The sequence below is a fragment of the Dreissena polymorpha genome, chromosome 1 (genome assembly GCF_020536995.1).
Source record: "Dreissena polymorpha isolate Duluth1 chromosome 1, UMN_Dpol_1.0, whole genome shotgun sequence".
In the NCBI taxonomy this organism is placed as follows: Eukaryota; Metazoa; Mollusca; class Bivalvia; order Myida; family Dreissenidae; genus Dreissena; species Dreissena polymorpha.
The window spans coordinates 21,514,772-21,520,720 of record NC_068355.1 but is presented as its reverse complement, the minus strand read 5'-3'; positions in this window follow the sequence as shown (position 1 = coordinate 21,520,720).

The following is a 5,949-nucleotide window of genomic DNA, read 5'->3' as shown; positions in this document are numbered from 1 at the left end:
GTAAAAGAAATTTAACACTTAGTGTTGCATTCATTAATCCGACAAAATTACCCATTGAGTGTATTGTGTATTGTGTTTTCAGGGGTGTGAAATTGAAAGAAAATGTGTATCCATTAACTGTAAACATACCGCTTTCTAATGTGCATATATATCCGATAATCCAATATATTTTTGTCCGGTCCCGTTTTTTCATGGGAGGGTTTTTGTCTTATCCCGTTTTTTTCATGGGAGGGTTTTTGTCCGTCCCGTTCATTCATGGGAGGGTTTTCGTAAGGCTCCTATAAAACTGACGGGAGGGTTTTTATCCGGGAGGGTTTTTGTCCGGCTTTTTTCAGGTTCTATTTGGAATTGGATTGGTCAAGTGGTATAAATATGTGACTGTTTTCAGTTTGACATGCTATCTATAAAGGCTAGAGGATCTAAAGGAATATACAAGCAACAAAAATCTCTTTATTGTCTGTGATTAATAAGATTGTGATCGTTTTTTAAACATAATTTTATTCAATTGTTTATTGTTAGGGCATATTTTTTTAAACATGTTGTGCATAATTAACATTTGTACGTACACATATTAACATCAGTATTATAAAGATGGAAGAATGTGAACAAAAGTGTGTAAATAAGATTATGTTTATATTCCTATAATGAGTTAATAACCTTTAGATGCATGACTGTTAAACAGATCTGACCATAAAAAAAATAAAATAATCTATATTGGGAGTAATGCATTTAAGGGTTTTCGAAAATAAATAAATTGATATCTACAATGCATAGACTCCAGGGGACCGTTTCAATAAACATCGCAGTACACATTTACGATAAAAATCATTTTTCAAATGTGCATAATTGCTTAAGTCCATATCGTTTGATTATAAATTTTCATTACTTTATTAATTTTCATTGGCATCTATAACGACGTATACTTTTGATGAACATGGCGAGTTATATTGTCTACTTATTTCAAAATTCTTTTGTAAGTTAAAACTGTCCTACGATTGTTTATGAAACGGACCCCTGTTTTATAATAATATGGGAAGCCACATTTTGAGATAACCAAAGAATGTTTTTATAGAGATGTTTTTCAGTATTATAGCAAAGTATTGTTTTGATTTCAAAATGTGTACTGTTATTGTTCAGTGAGCAAAACTTGTTGTAGATTTCATTTAAGATTTGTAGAAATATATAGATGAAATTTAGGTGCTAGACTTTGTAGTACTTTCAGCTTTGATATCTAGCAACCTAATACCCAGTAAACATGCTCACAAACTACACTATGGCCAGCTTATTGCTGCATGTTTAAAATAAACATCCAATTGTTAAATTGATATATGGTCTAGAATCACAAGACAATTTTGAAATGAAATTAATGTTTAATCTAATCAATGTCAGTTAAAGCTTTTTAAGGGTCTTGTTCACAAATTTTGGTTCCATTTTTAAACTTAATCGTAAACTGCCACAACTTAAAAGATTGAACAGAATTCAAGAAATTTAGTATCAACAAAAATCTTTGAAAATGTTAACTTAAGCAGGATTGGATCACTGTTGTCTGGATTAAAAAAAATCCACTTAAACCTCTAGACCATCTTAAAAGAAATAATAAAAAAATTCATGGATACATAAAAGTATATATGCAACCCACCTGTTGACACAAATGGTAAAGAAAAATACAGAACAGTTAATTAAATTATTAAATTGTTTTTTGTTTGTTTTTTGCTTATAAATTTTTCCAATTTCCAGCGATATTTACTCATGAACGCACTCTTTTTTAGGTATAATTATGTTTATGTCAATGTTGTTATTTTGTTCTTTTTTAACGCTGTTCTTTAATTTTTTGGATATATGATAAAAATTGTGAAAAAATTTTCAATTCGCAAATCTGTGAACAGGTTCCTTTAATATTGTGTTTTAATAGCTAGAATCTAATGATTTTGATCAGAGACCACCGATGTTAACTAGAATCCACTGATGTTAACTAGAATCCATCAATGTTTACTAGAACCCACCAATGTTAACTAGAATCCACTGATGTTTACTAGAATGCGCTGATGTATTTCCTACATATTTTTCTCACATCTTTTCATATTAGTTTTACGAAATATGATCATGTTTGAAATTACTAATGAATCATATATACCGGTAGTTAAATAGTTTTATGTATATACATGACTGTATTTTGTACTGATGAATTTATTGAATTGATATTTTAATGTTTTGTATATAATTTGTATATCTACACTGTTTTATTATTTTTGAACAAACTGAAACACCCTTGAACGATCTGAACTAATTTCTGTGATGTTGCAACTGTTGAACTCATGTTTTCTGACTTTACTGTGTGACTGCTATATTGTGTACCACTGTTTTCTAATAAACTTCATAAGTTTACGGTGTTGAACTTCTAAAAGATATTGCTGTATTATTGCGAGCCTGTCTCGAGTGACGTCCCTTGCATTAATACTTATCTATTGGTTACAATACACTAAATGATCGCTTCATGTAGGGCTGTACTCTCTAAAAAAATATCATAGTTGACAGGAAGGCATGTTTTACACTTTTTACCATTATTCGGGTGTTATCTTGCGGAGATAATGGTAGGGCATGAATAGGTGTTCACTACTGAATCCCTGAAATATGATACACTTGAAGACTATAGTAAACCATTGCACTAGAAAAGGTTACATTCCACTAAGAAACGGCCGAAAAAAAAAGTTGATAAAACAGTCGATTTTGATTTGTGTCAAGTTCTTTCTTGCTTTGTACATGACATATCTTTTTTATTGCATAAATCGATTCCGCTTAGAATGGCCTGTAAGAAAAGGTATGGTTATGGGGGTCTCTATGTGCAAAATGTTGCATTTATTTTCGCTCAAAGTTGTCGCTTTTACATTGAATTATATAGGGAAACTATTTGGTGTATTATGACCTATTGCATAGGTTTCAAATATTGGTATACTGTAAAATCATGTATTTTCGTCGGCATGAAAGTTTGTGGTTTTTCGGTTTTTAAAAATAAAAAGAAGAATTTTCCATAAGCACGTAAAATCCTGGATATCGGATTTTAAATAAATAAGGACTTGAGTCTGTCATTTTTTATGTTTTCATGTGGAATTTGTAGATTTAAACCCACGAAATCAATTACAATTAATTTTCAACGAATAATAATACTTTTACAGTATTTTCAGATTCGCCAATGAACATCATGTACCTTTTTCTATTGATAGAGAGTACATAATCACCCCACAAATTAACAAATGCACACTATCACAAAACATTCCTTCGGTGTGTTTGAAAACGTCTTTTCATTAATGTATTGTTCTCATTTTCTAATTTCAAAACAAATTATAATACGACTTGAATTGGATCAAATCGCATGAGACCCTAATCATTAATACAACACTCGAAGAATAGTTTGATATACCGACGTGAGGCTATATGAGCCGTGTTCTGTGAAAACTGGGCTTAACCCATTTATGCCGAGTGGACTCTCCCATCCTTGTAAATTGGATACATTCATTTCCAAAATAAGGAATGTCTGGTATTTTTAATTTTTTGAAAATTTCTTGCAGAAATTCTTTTAAGCAAACAGCGCAGACCCTGATGAGACGCCGCATCATGTGGCGTCTCATCTGGGTCTATGCTGTTTGCCAAGGCTTTTTTTCTAGACGCTAGGCATATATGGGCTTAAATATGTCCATAAAGTGTCGTCTAAGGTCAGCCGGTGCAGTACGCACAGGCTAATCAGGGAATTATTCGTGAAAATCAAGTATAGGCGGAAAGTGTCATCCCTGATTAGCCTGTGCGGACTTCACAGGCATATATGATTCCACACTATACATAAATGCATTAAGCCCAGTTTTCCCAGAACGAGGCTCATGTGATATCACTTGTATGCAGTTAATGTATAAAGTTCATACTACACACAACTAATGAGCCCATTTAGTGGACCAGCCAGTTGATCCGGAAATTTTAACAAATGTGTTTATCTCTTTATTTTAATCTTGTGATTGAAAAGATTTTTAAGACCAATTTTAACCCATTCATGCCTAGCGTCCTGAAAAAAGGACATTGCAAACAGCATAGACCCAGATGAGACGCCGCATGATGCGGCGTCTCATCTGGGTCTACGCTGTTTGCTTAAAGGAATTTCAGTAAGTAATATTCTAAATATAGAAATAAATATACTAGACATCTCTAATTTTGAAAATAAATCGATCCAATTTAGAAGGATGGGAGATTCCACTAGACATAAATGGGTTAAATGTGATTAAACGAGATGCCTTTATAATGAAAAGAAAGTCTCTAAATATTTTGAGTTTCTCCCAGTGTTCGGTAAACTTTGTACTCGAATCAACGATTGGTTATGTCTTAAAGGTTTAAACTTATAAATTTCACACAGTCGTTGGAAAGAGATCCACCCCTTAAGAACACATTTGACCCCTCTTTGCAATTGGAAAATCGGTCGCCGTTGCGTAGTAGACATGATTCCCACAAAGCAACCGGGAAATAATGGATTCGATCCCCTATGTGGGAGATATCTTCCAAAAAATTTACCAAGTATGGGCCATAGAAAATAAATACCTAGATTCTCATCCAAATTTTAGTGAAAATTGGGGCGGGTCGGTGGATTTTATTTTTTATTTTCATTTTTTTTGTGTGGGACCTATATATAAGTAATGAAATGTTCACGAATTTGTTGGTATATATGCATAACGCCTGTATGTATGAATGTAAAATTATATAGAATAAAAGAAATACATTATCAAAATTTGACTATTGTGTTTTTTTACCCTTTTAATATCATGTTAAACATATTATCAATATTATTTTTAAGTTTTAAACTGTATTGACAGTAAGAAGATAATACAAACCAATAAATGGTGTAAAAGGTATATATTTTGCATTCATATATAAATTGGTGGAAAAATCCCACTTTTTAAACAAAAGACGCTAATTTTCCCCCACCTGAGGCTACATGTACTGTTCCCCCAGACCAGGCCGAGACCCCTGTTATGACATTCAATAAAACATTGACTAGACAATTTCACAAAACATTGACTAGACAATGTATTAAAGAAAATACATATCTGTAACAGAACCCTTTACATTATTTTTTCAGTATGACTATATCATATATCATTGATTAAAACATGGTATGCATTCAATAGACAGCATTTCCTATTTCAAGTTCCGTTTGTATTAATTGGATGAAGATGTTGAGAATGAAGATGATACACATTTAATAAGGAAAGTTCAGGGGTGTCTCCAATACTAAAGTCAATAAAATTTCCTAGATAGCCAACAGTTTGACTAACTGTAACATCGGGTGACACTGTGTCAATTCTAATTTATTTCGGCCAACGAAGGCACAGACTATTTTCGGATGGTCAACTTTCAATGATGGGGCTTGATCACACGAACCACAAATCGTACAGGTCCGCTAGAGTTAAAGTTTCTGCACGTTTTGACACCCAGTACCAATCTTTTACGGTTGTAACGCCGTTTCTACACATAAAAATAAGAAACATTTTGTTGTTGTTTTCGCTCGATCACTTAAATTTCAGACGACGCTCGTGCGCCGTCAAAAATCGATAAGCGTCTCGGGGACATAGGGTATGTAAGTCTCGTCATGTGACCACCGATATTTCACGAGATCTCCAACTTCCGGGTACAAACAAAAAATCAGAATGGCTATATCAATGTTCTAACTACGTTGAATCGCATGTTAAATTAAGTCGAAAGAGTGAAGCATCGGTTGAAAGTTGCCCTTTATAATTAAATGTAAAAGCGACACTTTTAAGCAAAAATAAATGCAACATTTTGCACAAAGAGACCCATATAGCCATACCTTTTCTTAAAGGCCATTCTAAGCGGAATCGATTTATGCAATAAAAAAGATATGTTATGTTCAAACCAAGAACGAACTCGACACAAATCAAAATCAACTGTTTT